Raw genomic sequence first — 16127 nt, forward strand, 5'->3', positions numbered from 1 at the left:
TATAGGCTTGAATTTCAGCTCTGTCATTTACTGGCTATGTGACTTTAGGCAAATATTTACCTTTTTTTTTTTGCTTCAATTTCTTTATCTACTCAAGGATATAGTAATAATTATCCCACAGAGTTGTACGAGGATTTAGTTAGGTCATATGCTAAGCACATTGTAGCTTGATGCTTAGGTTTTATTAAATGACGATAGTCGTTATTATTCATGCACACATAATAGAATTAATGGGGAATTATTCAGGAATAGGAATAGCCAGTTAAAACCAACGACCATGAGACAACCTTTGAGCTGAAGATAGGAATTTCTGCCAGGGTCAGAAATTAGGGACAAGGGAAACATCTCATATACATTCATGTAATTACTTTTGAGTAAATTAAAGATAACTATAATTACCAAAGCATGAAGAATTTCTATGTTTTATACAGAAAATGTGTGTTGAAGTAATAACCACATTAATGTGATTAATCTGGAACAATATACCCAAACCAGAGTCAACTTTCTGCATCCAAGGAAAGAGAATGTGTTAGCTCTGAGTCTAAGGTTGTGATTATTGAGATGAGATTTTCTTAAAGCCCCATGCTGAAAACTGACGTCGTATATCCCTTTTCAGAGGATGAAAAAAAAAAAAAAAAATGGTTATCAAAAACCAAAAGGAGTATCTCCATGTACCTTAGCTGAACATGATATAGAACATATGAAAGATTTGATTCTCCAGCTTATAAACGAGAATAGCCTGTTGCAATTCTCCAAAAGTTTCCTGTTTGGGTTTATGCAAAGACAAACAGAGACTAACTCCTCTTATTTGACGGAATGTCTGATTTATATTCTTAAAGAGGGGTGCCTGGAGCCTGATCTGGGATAGGAAAAGCAGAAGTACTGTTGTTACAAGGATTCATGGATTGCTGGAGCTGGAAAGAGGGTTGGGGGTATCTAGAATATACCTTGCAAAGCAGAGGCTGGGGGGGCTATAAAGACCTTTCTTCTGGGATTGAGGCATGGAGAAGATAGAGCTGAGTACTCTCTGTCATGAGCATTAGGCCTGCTGATTAAAAGTAATTGATTATATATTCATATGTATTTCCTACACGCTGAAAGGAGGCAGTGAAACAGACATCATATACCTGGTTTTAGACAAGGAAAATAATTCCACTAAAACAAAGGGGCCCTGTATCTGAGTATCATGAAGGGACAATTAGATTCAATATTAATGGGATCTCCACGTCTTGTCCTTTCAATACTGAGACTGTGTTAATCTGCACCTTCAAGTTAAAATACCATTTTTAAAGGCAAAATGAAACATAAATATATTTTCTTAAAATTATGTAATATAATAGTCTGTTTTTCCTACAAAAGTTAGTTTTCAATCACTATCCACAAAAAATATGAACTGGGATATTCCCAAAGAAGTACTGGGACAGGCGCAGTGGCTCGTGCCTGTAATCCCAGCAATTTGGGAGGCTGAGGCAGGCAGATCACAAGGTCAGGAGATCCAGACCATCCTGGCTAACACAGAGAAACCCCATGTCTACTAAAAAATAAAAAAAATTAGCTGGGCGTGGTGGCGGGCACCTGCAGTCCCAGCTACTCGGGAGGCTGAGGCAGGAGAATGGCATGAACCCAGGAGGCAGAGCTTGCAGTGAGCCGAGATCGTGCCACTGCACTGTAGCCTGGGCCACAGAGCGAGACTCCGTCTCAAAACAAAATTGAAAAAAAAACCAAAAAACAAAAATAAGCCAAAAGAAATACTGATTCACGCCTGTAATCCCAGCACTTTGGGAGGCTGAAGGGGGTGGATCACCTGAGGTCAGGAGTTCAAGACAAGCCTGACCAACATGGTGAAACCCCATCTCTACTAAAAATACAAAAGATTAGCTGGACTTGGTGGTGGATGCCTGTAATCCTAGCTACTCAGGAGGCTGAGGCAGGAGAGTCACTTGAACCCAGGAGGCGGAGGTTGCAGTGAGCCAAGATTGTGCCATTGCACTCCATCCTGGGCAACAAGAGCAAAACTCTGTCTCATTAAAAAAAAAAAAAAAAAAGAAATACTGATGATGGCTCAGTGGCAAGTCTGGCCCAGAATTCAGGCAGAAATCCAAATGTAAATCATTTTTCCCTTTGAAATTGTGATATTTATTGCTGCCCTCATGTCACATAGGCATCTGATTGAAGAAAAAATTGCTCATCTCTGTCCAGTACACAGTGGACATATTTATATCAGGTATTTATCAATGACATTAGCCATTCATAATTAGCCATTGAGTTAGGCTTATATTGGAATTATTTGAACTAGGATTTTACGAGTGTCACATATTTTGGACTGGGGTAGTTTAAGATATATCTCGAGACTACTTCTGCATTAATTCATGATTTTTTTTTCACCTCATAAAACAAATCAGCTTGAAACTGATGTGATTGAGGGATCTCACTCAAACCCTTTGGGGTGCAAACATTGTAGAATGTGGCTTTTTAACTCTTACCATGTCCTGTCAGATCCCTAAACTCACTACACTGTGGGATACCTTAATTATATTTCAGTTTGATTCTATCATTTCTGCTATCTTTGGTTATTAAAATGTCTGGTCTATTGAGTGTCTCACTCTCACATTCAGTTCAAATGTCCCTTCCCCTTCCAGAGCAGGCTAGGTTCCCTAAAGATCTGAAGGTGAGGAATGATGCATTGTCTGCAAGCTTTCCTCCTCCTTTCTATTGCTTGTGCTTGTTCCTTGAGCATTGCAGTGAGAAGGGAGAGGAAAAAAAGGCAAAAAGTCATTTCCTTTTTTGATTTTCCATGGAGAATTGGTTCCCCTTTCTTTATTGGTTTGGGTGGCTTTCTTCTTATGCAAACAACCATGTATTGGTGGTAGAGAGTTACTTTCCCTATTTTTCTAGCCACCATTCCTCATCTACCTCTTTGCCTGAAGACCTGGACAAGCAGAGTCCCCAGTGGATTCCAAAGACAAAGGGCTCAATTCTTTTTTTTTTTTTAAATTATACTTTAAGTTCTAGGGTACATGTGCACCATGTGCAGGTTTGTTACATATGTATACATGTGCCATGTTGGTTTGCTGCACCCATTAACTCATCATTTACATTAGGTATTTCTCCTAATGCTATCCCTCCCCCTGCCCCCCATCCCATGACAGACCCCAGGGTGTGACGTTCCCTACCCTGTGTCCAAGTGTTCTCATCATTCAATTCCCACCTATGAGTGAGAACATGCAGTGTTTGGTTTTCTGTCCTTGTGATAGTTTGCTTAGAATGATGGTTTCCAGCTGCATCCATGTCCCTGGAAATGACATGAACTCATCTTTTTTTTATGGCTGCATAGTATTCCATGGTGTATATATGCCACATTTTCTTAATCCAGTCTATCACTGATGGGCATTTGGGTTGGTTCCAAGTCTTAGCTATTGTGAATAGTGCCACAATAAACATACGTGTGCATGTGTCTTTACAATAGCATGATTTATAATCCTTTGGGTATATACCCAGTAATGGGATGACTGGGTCAAATGATATTTCTAGTTCTAGATCCTTGAGGAATCACCACACTGTCTTCCACAATGGTTGAATTAGTTTACAGTCCCATCAACAGTGTAAAAACATTCCTATTTCTCCACATCCTCTCCAGCATCTGTTGCTTCCTGACTTTTTAATGATCGCCATTCTAACTGGTGTGAGATGGTATCTCATCATGGTTTTGATTTACATTTCTCTGATGGCAAGTGATGATGAGCATTTTTTCATGTGTCTGTTGGCTGCATAAATGTCTTCTTTTGAGAAGTGTCTGTTCATATCCTTTGCCCACTTTTTGATGGAGTTGTTTGTTTGTTTGTTTGTTTTTCTTGTAAATTTGTTTAAGTTCTTTGTAGAGTCTAGATATTAGCTCTTTGTCAGATGGATAGATTGCAAAAATTTTCTCCCATTCTGTAAGTTGCCTGTTGACTCTGATGGTAATTTCTTTTGCTGTGCAGAAGCTCTTTAGTTTAATTAGATCCCGTTGGTCTATTTTGCCTTTTGTTGCCATTGCTTTTGGTGTTTTAATCATGAAGTCCTTGCCCATGCCTATGTCCTGAATGGTATTGCTTAGGTTTTCTTCTAGGATTTTTATGGTTTTAGGTCTTACATTTAAGTCTTTAATCCATCTTGAATTAGTTTTTGTATAAGGTGTAAGGAAGTGATCCAGTTTCAGCTTTCTACATATGGCTAGCCAGTTTTCTGAGCACCATTTATTAGATAGGGAATCCTTCCCCATTTCTTGTTTTTGTCATGTTTGTCAAAGATTGGATGGTTGTAGATGTGTGGCATTATTTCTGAGGCCTCTGTTCTGTTCCATTGGTCTATATATCTGTTTTGGTACCAGTACCATGCTGTTTCGGATTTCTGTAGCCTTGTAGTATAGTTTGGAGTCAGATAGTGTGATGCCTCCAGCTTTGTTCTTTTTGCTTAGGATTGTCTTGGCAATGAGGGCTCTTTTTGGTTCCATATGGACTTTAGTTTTTTCCAATTCTGTGAAGAAGGTCATTGGTAGCTTGATGGGGATGGCACTGAATCTATAAATTACCTTGGGCAGTATGGCCATTTTCACCATATTGATTCTTCCTAACCACGAGTATGGAATGTTCTTCCATTTGTTTGTGTCCTCTTTTATTTCATTGAGCAGTGGTTTGTAGTTCTCCTTGAAGAGGTCCTTCACATCCAACAAGGGGCTCAATTCTAAGAAGTTTTCATAGGTATTGGTGGCTCTTATTGAGATTCATCTGCATCTTCTTGTTGACCCCCACATCCCCACACTTGCATTCTCAATGTATCTTCCTGTCAAGTACATACCTCATTGTCCCATGCGATAGAGGTTACCTACGAGTCTATAGTATCAATATTATCTACATGTTGTGGGCCCTCTAACCCCTTTAGTGATTCATCTTCCTCTAGGTTCCTTAGATAAGGCATTGAAATGGAGCAAACAGTACTAAAAAGTATACTTCATCAGTTATTGTCTATTTTTTTGTCTTCTCAGCTCAACCTAATATTAGAAAGTATTATATTTAGTGCTTCATTCCCCTAGGCTTGTTTTTTGCAAATAACTGTCTGTGAATTCATATGCATAAGACTTCCTAGAGTAAGGATACAGGTGTAGGCAAAGGAAGGCCTAAACTATGCATGTGGTGGTGTTAGCTGACAGCATGTCCAGGTAGCTGGCTATTATTGATTCCCTTTATCTTGGAGTAAACTCACTCACATAGTCACTTATCTCTATGACTATGAAAGAAAAATTCCTCTTTATTCTTTTGTTCCATTTTCATTTGGGTGTGAAAGAAATACTTACACCTACGAGACCTGGAGCCAGGCTATACAAACTTGGGACCAGTTACTTAAATTTTTATGCTTCATTTTCTTATCTATAAAATGGGGATGATGTTAGTAACTACCTCATTGGATCACCGAGAAAATGAAATGAGTCAATACCTGTCAGGTGCTTAGAACAATCCTATTACACAGGAAAAAAGCTTAATAAACATTGGCAGGTATCATTAAGGTGTTTCTCTGGTTTGCTGTTTTGTGTTTGTGAAGAGAGCCTTAAGCAGACTGAAAGTCGCTGGAGAGCTCATCAAAGATGCGCTTTGTGGGCTATGGGTTCTTGGTGCCACAGGGAACATATCTTATTATATTTGTTTTGTTTTTCTAGCATGCAGTGTGGTGCCTGGCACATAGTTGAGATTCAATAGAAAAAGAATGAATGAATGAAAATGCTCTCAGTCCTGCTTAGATTCTTGGCTATGGCCATGCCTTCTTTCATACAGACATGTGAGTCACACAGTACAGCTCAGAACCTTTGGCTTGAAATTCTGCAAGGGGCGGGAGAAGAATAGAGCCTTTTGGAGGCACAGACTTTAAGCCATAAAGTACCAAGGACCCATTTTAGTAGATCACTTCTGTATAGACTTCACCATTTAGAAAACTTCCCAGACTCTTGCAGTTGAGAAGTGACTCCCACGTTTTTCTACTTGAAGTAACATTAGCACTACCGATTTTTCAAGACTAGCAAGTAGGGTCAACTGAATAATGAGCAGATTAATCAAGACTTCAGATGCTGCCTCTAGCTCATAACTTATAGACTGACAGGTTCATAATCTTTAAAATCATAATTTTCCCCAGGATAGAGGACATTTCTATAATAAGCTGTTCTTTTTTTTTTTTAACATGAATATTCTCAAAAAAAAAGGATTACAATCTCTTTTCCATCAACAGAGTGCACCTCAATTCTTTATACCTATTCAGCTACCAAAAAGAAATGTTTTAAGGAATTGTGATAAGGGATTCTCTCCTTTTCTCTCTTTCAAATATACACAGAAAGATGGACGAAACCTGCAAACCTAGCTCACCCTTTTCAGTACCTAAAGTAACTTATGGCCAAGAAGTCACCTAGAAATATATAGTTTGCCATTAAGTCATTATGGCTCTGGGTTTAAAGTTTCTAGTCCACAGTCTGCTCCTAAACCAACGTCTGAGAAAATACATCCATAATCGCTCAAGTTCTGTACTGTATGTGCAGTCTTGAGAATTTGAATTTTTGTGACTGGAACAATATATTAAATCATATAATTTGTTTTTGTTTTTTTTTTTTTAGACAGAGTCTCACTCTGTCGCCAGGCTAGAGTGCAATGGCATGATCTCAGCTCACTGCAACCTCTGTCTCCCAGGTTCAAGTGATTCTTCTGCCTCAGCCTCCCAAGTAGCTGGGCTAACAGGCATCTGCCACCACACCCGGCTAATGTCTGTATTTTTAGTAGAGACGGGGTTTCACGACGTTGGCCAGACTGGTCTTGAACTCCTGACCTTGGGATAATCCACCTGCTTAGGCCTCCCAAAGTGCTGGAATTACAGGCATGAGCCACTGTGCCCAGCAAATCATATACATTTTAACAGGACTCAGAACTGAATAAATATATGATTTAAAAGTTCACGTGGCTCATAGTGCTTGCTTACAGATCTCCTTAGAAACGTAAATATTAAAAAGTTATCAAGAGGTCAGGTGCAATGGCTCAGCTTGTAATCCCAGCATTTTAGGAGGCCGAGGTAGGCAGATCTCTTGAGTCTAGAATTTGAGCTAAGTCTGGGCAACACAGCAAATCTCTGTCTCTACCAAAAAAAAAAAAAAAAAAAAAAAATTACAAAAATTAGCCTGGTGTTGTGAGCAATTGTAATCTCAGCTACTTGGGAGGCTGAGGTGGAAGGATTGCTTGAGCCCAGGAGGTTGAGGCTGCAATGAGCTATGATCACACCACTGCACTCCAGCCTGGGTGACAGAGTGAGACCCTATCTCAAAAAAAAAAAAAAAAAAAAAAGTTATCGAGAAAATACTTGTAAAAATAAAAAGAAAAAGTATTGTGACATTTACAAGGGAAAAAATAAATCTCTCACTCCAGTCTTTATCATAGTGGAAACTTACTTTAACTTTCTGTTCTTTCTTTTAAATTCTAAGTAAATATCATATTTCTAAGTCATTCATTTACTTCTGTATCTTAAATATCTAGACTTTTTTGACTTTCTATAATGATAGGACACTTTTCCTCCCTTTAATAAGTCTTCCTCTTAATCCTTCTTGATAATGTTACCATTTTTAATTATTAATTATTAATTCATGCCCACCTCATTATATCCATGCAAATATTGTCTTACGAGACATGTAGATTTTTGTCTTTCTCAGACATCTTAATTGTCTTGTTTTTCATTTAAATCACTTATTATCTGCCTATTTTTAATTTTATAAGGATGTCTGTATCCTACTTCTTCAATCTTGTCTGTTTGCTGTTGGACCTGTTACCTAATGCCAACATTTTCAATAAGTTGTGGCATATTTATATGGTTTGATAAATATCTCCCCCAATACCCTAAGAAGTGTGTTGAGGGGAGACAGTTAGCCATATTTCACTTATAATGAGGAAGATTGTAAGATCTTTCTCATTATATATCACAATATATAATAATATGTTAATATCACTATATTATATATTATAATTATGATATATGTAATTATATACATATAAAATTATATATATATTTTTCTCATATGTGACTTGTGGCAGAAAAAACCCTTTGTCACCCTGTCATGAATCCAACCTGATTTTGGCCAGTTCTTAATGTGTTAACTTTGAGTAACCTAGCCTTTCTTTCTGCTCCTGATAATCATATATGAAATTATGATTATTGCATATGCATTATGAAATATGCATTATGAAATAAAGCAATAGTGATCTGAATGTATTTTTGGGTGTCTAACTGCCCTGGCTACTCCTTATTTGTGAATAACCCAAAGGCAGAGAATTAAACCAGAAGTTTTTTGTTAACTCTTCCAGATTTGGTTGTCAACTCTTCCAGATGAACAATTTGTTTTGTGTTTTTTTGACCATATTTGAGGGTCTAAAGACTTACTGCTGGGCCTGGTGCTCACGTCTGTAATCCCAGCACTTTGGGAGGCCAAGGCAGGAAGATTGCTTGAGGCCAGGGGTTTGAGACAAGCCTGGAAAACATAGTGAGATTCCATCTCTACAAAAAATTTAAAAACTAGTTGGACATGGTGGCATGCACGTGTAGTCCTAGCTACTCAGGAGGCTGAGGTGGAAGGATCCTTTGAGCCCAGGAGTTTGAGGCTGGAGTAAGCTATGATTGTGTCACTGTATTCTAGCCTGTGAAAGAAAAGAAGAAAAGAAAAGAAAGAAAGAATGACGGGAAAGAAGGAAGGAAGGAAGGAAGGAAGGAAGGAAGGAAGGAAGGAAGGAAGGAAGGAAAGAAAGNGAAGGAAGGAAGGAAGGAAGGAAGGAAGGAAGGAAGGAAGGAAGGAAAGAAAGATTAACAAATCAGGTGGTTTGGCTCTCACTTTGGCATTGGTAGAAATGGAAGTATAAGCCTAACTTGATAGTTCTTAAGAAAAAAGGAAATGCATTAAATTTAACAGGAAAGATGCATAGGATTGGAACTGTCATCAAGGCAGCATTCCTTACTGGCTGTGCTGGACTCCAGTTAGTGCCCTTTCTGGTACTACTGTGGAGCCACACATAGAGCTATTCACTCTTCTGGCACTCAGCATGAGATAAATCATGTGCCATCGTTCATTCAGCCAAACCAATTGAGTAATCACTGTATGCTGGCACCATGCAAAGCACCAGGAACACAACGGGGAGCAAAAGTTAGACACTTGCTGTTCTCCCACTGCTTAGAGTCTGGGAAGGCATCAGGCACTAATTGAATATTTTCAGGTTAATATGTTATTACAAATGAAAAGCAGGGTTCTGGGACAGAGTATGGTGTAAGTGCTAAAGGCAGTGATAACCATTGTTTCTCATGGGGGCAGCTCTGTCACCTAGAAGGAACTTTGGAAATTTGTGGGAGCATCTTTGTTTGTCCTCACATATGATGGGAGGCATTCAGTGGGAGAGAAACAGAGTGCTAGACACCCTATACCTCCCAGGAAAGACCTGATTCAAAGGATTGTCTCCCTTCACGTGTGACTTTCAAATATCCTCTGGAGATTCATGTGTTTAATTACCTGAGCTTGGAACTCATTATATGTAAAACTCCATTTCACATATAAATGCAAAATATTTTTACATGATTTGAACATGTAGAAAATAAGTCTTCTACTCCAGTCTCCATCCCAGTGGCAACTTGCTTTAACTTTCTAAGCTCTTTTGCCTGGTGGATACCATTGTATTTCTAAGTATCTAGAAATGGTACCCAACTTATATGGCGCTATATTTTAATTTTAAAATATTAGGCTTTTTAAACTTTGTGTAGTGATAGAAAACCTTTCCTTTTAAATCAGGTCTCCCCTTAATCCTTCCTGATACTGTAATGTTATAGTTTTAATTCAGCGTAAATTGAGGGAAGATTGTACTTCATCTTGTTTGCAACTTTAATGAGAGTTGTTCATCGTTTTGGGAAATCATGTTAATGATGGCAAAGCGGCTTATGGCATTTGAGTCACCAACACAACAAATCTGTATTGATCTGCATTTGGGGCTCTTTCATTCTTAATGATTCCGTATATGAAATCATACACAAGCATGAGATTACCTTGTTGAATCTTTTCAGGTGGTCATGACTAGGCATTCACATATTGAATTTTTTTTATTATTATTTGCTTTCCTTTTATTTCTGCTTCATATTATGGTTTGGTACCTCACTGGTTGTTTTTAAACTATATGTACAGGGAGGTTAATCTGTAAGTTTAATTTTAGGACCATAAAGGTGACGTTACAAATAATTGTTTTAGAAAAATGAGTTTGGTCTTCTGGAGTCAAAAAGCCTAATTGTATAACAAAGAACTTTCCAGAAAAAGGAACATCTTACCTGAGGGTTGAACGATGAGCTTGGGTTAACTAGGCAAAGAAAGTGCATGAGTAGAAGGGGAGAGGTTGTGAGGTTGTGTGCAGTGTCAGATGATATGGATGAGGTCTTTGTAGAGGGTGAAGCTAGGAGAGAGTTCAAAGAGCTGAAAGGTAGATCCTATGGCTGGTGTTCCTAGAGTGAGCCAATGGTGGCTATTAAGGTGTGTGGAGGCCAGTGTCTTCCAGGACCTGTGAACTAAATTAAATTAGACTCTCATTTTAGTTGTAAAGTCAATGGAAAGCCAATGAAGGGCAGAGAGTAATATCAGATTTTCATTTGGAAAAATAACTGCCTGCAGCATAGAGAAAAAACTGGGGTGCAGGGAGGGGGTAGGGAATGTGGTGTGAATATGGGAGAACAGTAGTATTCTATTTGGATGTGGTTTGCCCCATCAAAACTTATGTTAACGTTTGATCTCCAGTGTTGTGGTGTTGGGAGATGGGGCCAAGTGAGAGGTGTTTAGTTTATGGTTGCAGATCCTGAATGATCTTGAATGGCTTGGTTCCTTTCTTTTGGTAATGAGTGAGTTCTTGTTCTGGTGAGGCTGGATTGGTTCTTGTGGGTATTCGTTCCCATAACAGTGCATTGTTATAAAGCCAGCAGGCCCCTTGAGCTCTCTCTCTTCCAATGTGTCTGCTTTTTCTTTGATCTTCTCCTCTGTGTTCTGATGCAGTATGAAAGCCGTCTTCAGAAGTCAGAGCCATGCCCTTGAACCTCCCAGCCTGCAGAACCATGGCCTACATAAACCTCTTTTCTTTATAAATTACCCAGTGTCAGGTATTCTGTTATGGCAACACAAAGCAAACTAAAATAGTCCAGGTGAGAGATGACTATGGTCTGGATTAGGGTGAAGGTAGCAGTTATGAAAAAAGCGAACATATTTGCAAAAAATTTAGGCAGTAAGCAATTCAATTACACTTTTTGGATAAATACTTGAAGAGATGGATATCCCCATTTTACATGATGTGATTATTACATATTGCATGCCTGCATCAAAACGTCTCAAGTACCCTATATATATATCTCTATATATATACCTATATCTACCTATATTTATATCTATATACCTACTATTATGCACAAAAGTTAAAATAAAAATTTTAAAAATTTATACGGTAAAAATAGATAGACCTTGGAATAAATTGCTTGTTAGTCATAGGCAGGAGGGACAGGATGGTGTCAATGATGAATCATAAGGTTTTGGCTTGTACAGTTGAGTGATGAAGCCATTCACTATGTTATGGAATGCTGGAAGAGAAAGACAACTAGGTTTTGGTAGGGTCAAGATCCACAAATCTGGCCTTGGAATGTTGAGATAGTGATGCTGATGAGACCACAAAGTTGAGGTGTTGAGTAGGCAATTGGAGCCTGGAAGAAACTTACCAGAACTGGTAAGTTACCAGAAACTGGTCAGAGATAGAAATGTGGGGTTATTTTTGTGATACTGGGGACAGTCTTGGCTGTAATTATGAAGGAGAGGGTATAGATTAAAATGAGAGGAGAGCCTAGGATAGAGCCTTGAGCAACTTCAATATGTACTGTAGGACAGTGGTTCCTAAAGTATGGCCTCCAGACCAGTGACAGCAGCATCACATGGGAACTTGTTAGAAATGAACATTCTTGGCCGGGTGTGGTGGCTCACACCTATAATCCCAGCCCTTTGGGAGGCCAAGGCAGTCAGATCACTTGAGGTCAGAAGTTTGAGACCAGCCTAACCAACACAGTGAAACCCAGTCTCTACTAAAAATACAAAAATCAGCCAGGCATGATAGCACATACCTGTAGTCCCAGATACTCGGGAGGCTGAGACAAGAGAATCGCTTGAACTCGGGAGGTGGAGGTTGAAGTGAGCCGAGATCGTACCATTGCACTCCAGCCTGGGCAACAGAGCAGGACTTCATCTCAAAAAAAAGAAAAAAAAAATGTACATTTTTTTGGCCCCACTTCAGACCTACACTGAGGCTGGGACCTACCTCTCTGTGTTTTAGGCCTCCAGGTGATTCTTATGCTTCTTAAAGTGTGAGAACGCTGAGTGTAAGAATGGAAAGGAGTAACCAGAGAGAATGGCAGGGTAAGAAGAGAATGTGGTATCACAGAAGCCAAGGATTAAAATGTTTCAAAAGGTTATTAATTTACAACAAAACCCTGCAGAGAAGTTCCCCAGTAAACTTCAGTATCTGATGACTGGGCGACATAAAAAACTCTAACTTACCAACTTTACAACTCCAAAATTTTCCATGTAGCTCAACTTTTATAATTTCTGTGAGCAATGAGATTTTCAACTTTGTAATTGGCTATAAACATGACATATTCAATAGTAAAATAAAGCTTATTATTGACTACATTACAATCTTGCATTGCAATTATAATCACAAAGAGGGAGAAACATCAGAAGTGGAGAAAGGTGAATGAAGAAAGTGCTACTTTATAGTATGGACTCAGCTACAATCAGACAGGAGCAGCCTGAAATGCCTTGCTTAGGGGTCTTGAGAATAAGGGCATCTTCTATGCAGTGGTTCTCAACCTTGGCTGTCCTTAAGAATGTCCCAAGGGGCTTTTACAAAGTACCAATCTCCTGGCCTCAGCCCAGGCCAATTAAATCACAATCTCTGTAAGTAGGCTAGTTTCCTCGTTTAAAAAATAATCCGCAGTCGATTATAATATTCAGCCAAGGGTAGGGGACTGATATGGTCTGGCTCTGTGTCCCCACCCACATCTCATCTTGAATTGTAATCTGAATCGCAATCCCCACGTGTTGGGGGAGGAACCTCATGGGAGGTGATTAGATCACGGGGGCAGTTCCCCCATGCTGTTCTAGTGATAGTGAGTGAGTTCTCATGAGAGCTGATAGTTTTATAAGGGGCTTTCCCCACTTTGGTCGTCACTTCTCTCTCATGCTTCCATGTGAAGACAGACATGTTTGCTTCCCCTTACACCATGGTTGCAAGTTTCCTCCCCAACCATGTGGAACTGTGAGTCAATTAAGCCCCTTTCCTTTATAAATTACGCCGTCTTTGGTATGTATTTATTAGCGGTGTGAGAATGGACTAATACAGGCACCTTTGAGCAGGTTCTTTGGTGAATCTGGATTCTACTAACTAGACAGTCTACCTTTCAGGTATCTTTACAGAGGTGGTTTAGTAGATCTATCTCAACTGGCTGGGTAGAGTATTCTAACTCTAATAGGCCGTGGAGTAAGTCCTTTTCTGGGTTGCAATTCTTGATGGAAATCAGTAATATCCTTTTTATCCTATTAAATTCACCACTTTCAGCAACATATTGACATTTAAAAGATTTGCTTCAACAGTAATTCATTTCGCAGTGTTGAGAAGAAGTAAATAAATAGAACCATACACAGATTTATGAGTTTTTATTGTGAAACACTAATCATGGTGTTGTACAAGGTCGATATTTTTGCTTAAAATTAGCTAAACAGAGAAACAGAGTATTATTCATGTGACGATACTAAATGTTTATTTTCTTTGTTAAGTTGCAGCAAATTGAAAGGCAAGAAAAATATTTTTTCTTTTGTAGAAGACTACAAATAGATTGAATCCATTTTGGTTGAGACAGGACAAACTATACACATTGAAGATGTTAAGAGCAATTTGGAGACGATAGGAGTTTCCAGAACCAGGTTACCTTAGCTTATTTGATTCATGGACATTTTGATCTTGCTGTAAAGGTCTTTAAATCACCACCAGGGGGCCCTGAAAGCATTTCTGTCTGATTTCAAGGACCACAGTCTATTACGGCGAGTACAACTGATAAACTATCCCTAGTGCAAATGAGAGGGGTGCCTCAGTCCCCATTTAAAGTTTGGATTTACTATAGACATTTTCACTCAAAATGTAGCAGCAGCAGCCTAAGTGGCTTTGATGTACTCTGAGTTTTATCATTTTTTTTAACTGTAATATTCAATAATCTTTTATGGCTTTACTGCTGCTGCTGCTTCTTTTTTTTTTTTCTTTGAGACAGGGTCTTGCTTTGTCACCCAGGCTGGAGTATAATGGCATGATCATGGCTCACTGCAACCTTGACCTCCTGGGCTCAAGTGATCCTCCCATCGCAGCCTCCTGAGTCTCTAGGACCACAGGCTCGTGCTATCACACCAGGGTAATTTTTAAAAATGTTTTGTAGAGATGGGGTCTCCCTATGTTGCTCAGCCTGGTCTTGAACTCCTGGGCTCAAGTACTCCTCCTTCCTCAACCTCCCAAAGTGCTGGGATTACAGGCATGAGCCACTGCGACCAGCCCTTCTAAAAGACTGGCGATGGTTTTGAATATAAATTTGATATTGATTATAGTAATAAAAACATGGTTCATTTCTTCTTAAAGGAAAAAAAAGAGTTAACTTTGGTTCTCCACCTTGTTATTGGGCTAGAATAGCTGATAATTTGTGAGGTCTGTGCTGAGTGTGTGGTGGATTTCTTAAGATTCCATTCTTTTTATCAGACTTATCCCAAATTTTCCTTTAGAACTTCTATTTCCAGAACCCTGAGTTTTTTCCCAAATGAATAACTGATTGCTCAAAGGGGATATGATCTGTAGCCATAAAATATTTGTTTTAGTCTGTTCAGGTTGCCACAACAAAATTGCGTGAATTGGATGGCTTCTAAACAACACACAGTAATTTCTCACAGTTCTGGAGGCTGAAAGTTCAAGCTCAAGGTGCTGGCAGAGTCAGTATCTCATGAACGTCTGCTTCCTGGTTCACAGGTGGTCCCTTCTCCCTGTGTCCTCACATGGTAGTGGGGGCAAATAAGCTACCTTAGGTCTCTTTTATAAAGACACTAATGCCACTCTAATCTAATTTGGGACCTACTCACCTCTCAAAGACCCCAACTCTTTTTTTTTTTTTTTTTTTTGAGACGGAGTCTCGCTCTGTTGCCCAGGCTGGAGTGCAGTGGCCGGATCTCTGCTCGCTGCAAGCTCCGCCTCCCGGGTTCATGCCATTCTCCTGCCTCAACCTCCCGAGTAGCTGGGACTACAGGCGCCCGCCACCTCGCCCGGCTAGTTTTTTGTATTTTTTAGTAGAGACGGGGTTTCACCGTGTTAGCCAGGATGGTCTTGATCTCCTGACCTCGTGATCCGCCCGCCTCGGCCTCCCAAAGTGCTGGGATTACAGGCTTGAGCCACCGCGCCCGGCCGATGACCCCAACTCTTAATACTTATCTCTTCCAGGATTAGGTTTTAACATATGAATTTTGGAGGGACACAAATATTCAGACCACAGTAGTATTTTTTATTAATCTGGGCCATTCATTTTAATATTTAGATAAATACTTCTCATATTTAGATACATACTAATGGTCAGGTTATGCATTAGTTTAAAATAGTGTTATTTTTATGTAAATGATTTCTTTTGGTGGGAGACATTCACAGTATTTGAAATGAGATACAGGTAGTAACGCTATATCATCCTGAAGAAATGAAAGATAATCTGTTTATCCTGCTTATATTTTGGATTGACTCCCGTAGGTTTAACATTACTTATCTGAAGTCTAATTACTCCCAAGCATTAGCCAGGATTTGATAGTTTTTACTGAAAAATCTATTGACTTTTCAGTGAAACCTATATTGAATCAAAAATAAAAGTTGTACCAAATGCAAATACTTAATAAATGAATATATTGTGGTAAGGATTAAACAAATGTAGAACTAGTCCAGGAAGTTCTTTGACCCTATATTCAAGGACAAAAAGGATAACAAATTGGCAGGAATTGGCAGGAA

This window comes from Theropithecus gelada, unplaced genomic scaffold (genome assembly GCF_003255815.1).
Source record: "Theropithecus gelada isolate Dixy unplaced genomic scaffold, Tgel_1.0 HiC_scaffold_15883, whole genome shotgun sequence".
NCBI lineage: Eukaryota > Metazoa > Chordata > Mammalia > Primates > Cercopithecidae > Theropithecus > Theropithecus gelada.